The sequence below is a fragment of the Octodon degus genome, unplaced genomic scaffold, assembly GCF_000260255.1.
Source record: "Octodon degus isolate 3935 unplaced genomic scaffold, OctDeg1.0 scaffold00034, whole genome shotgun sequence".
NCBI classification, from domain to species: Eukaryota; Metazoa; Chordata; class Mammalia; order Rodentia; family Octodontidae; genus Octodon; species Octodon degus.
Window position 1 is genome coordinate 18,002,222 of NW_004524610.1, and position 1,076 is coordinate 18,003,297.

The 1,076-nt window shown below is 43.1% G+C and overlaps 1 pseudogene across 1 annotated transcript in view; it reads right to left on the reverse strand.

Annotated features, from left to right (window-relative positions):
- The window catches only part of LOC101591498, a 5,064-nt pseudogene extending 4,320 nt beyond the window's left edge, over positions 1–744 (reverse strand). Inside the window, exon 1 of the transcript XR_001117075.1 lies at positions 684–744. The product of XR_001117075.1 is annotated as a PHD finger protein 20-like (transcript). The remainder of the gene's footprint in view (positions 1–683) is intronic.
- Positions 745–1,076: the final 332 nt, after the last annotated feature.

Consider the following 1,076-nt stretch of genomic DNA (forward strand, 5'->3'; position numbering starts at 1 on the left):
ATGGTTCTAATGCTTGAAATGGATGAGTACTTTTCCTTCTTCATAGTCAATGTCTTCTATGTGAGCTGGATACCAGTTTTTTTAATGGTCCCGGGCTTCCAACGGGGCTCCCACTTCAAAGCTAATTCCTCTTTTGTTAGGTTGATGCTTTGTCTTTTTCAGTCATCAGTGGGGCTGCTTTTATTCTCCTCACAGCCCAGCTCCTGCTGCGCTGCTCCAGGACCAACCAACAAAAGCTGTTTTTAATTTTCTGAGGAAGGTTGTCACTATGCAGTTCAGGATGGCCTTGATTTCACTCTGTAAGGCAGGCTGGCCTAAAACTTGCTATTCTGTCTCAACCTCCCGGTGCTGTGCCTAGGAATAAATATTTTCCTATCTTCCCAGTATTCCATTATCTTCCATAACACTATGAACCAACTCATCGTCTCTACCAAAGCCACAGCTGAGTTACAAAAGTCAGCTTTTGTTCTCTTCCCTCTGCCTATAAAGTCACATGCCCCAGGTTCTTATATCACAAACCATCCAGTCTCAAGACCCACTCAACTGCTTGGCTCCCATTTCTGACACTGTTAACCCTTTTCCTAGTGATGACTTCCCTTCCTGCAGTGAGTATAACTCAGTTTGCTTCATCCTCAGATGTTCAGCTATTTTTAGTTTGCTGTGCTCAGTGAGAGCTGCATTACCTACAGTTGCAGGGCAGGTGCTCTTCATTCCTTGGCAATAGTGGTTACTAGGGATGTTCATATGATCTGGCCTGGTCCAATTAGTCTAATAAAGGTTGGGTACTTGGGATGAGATAGCCCAATTATGGAACCAACTCAAGGTGAAGCAGGCAAGAGGTAAGATTCTTCCTTCCATAGCTTCATGTGGAAAACAATGCTACTGACTGTCCTGCTACATCTTAATTCAGACCACTCGGAGCAGCTCTTGTAGAGAGGCAACATGGAAGTCTTGGAATTGTTGGTCACTGCTTAATGTCTTCACTATGATAGTTTAAGAAAGTCAAAGCCCCTACCAATTGAATTTGAAACTGTCTCATTGCTATTGTTTATCAACAAAATTATGGGGGAAAAAAA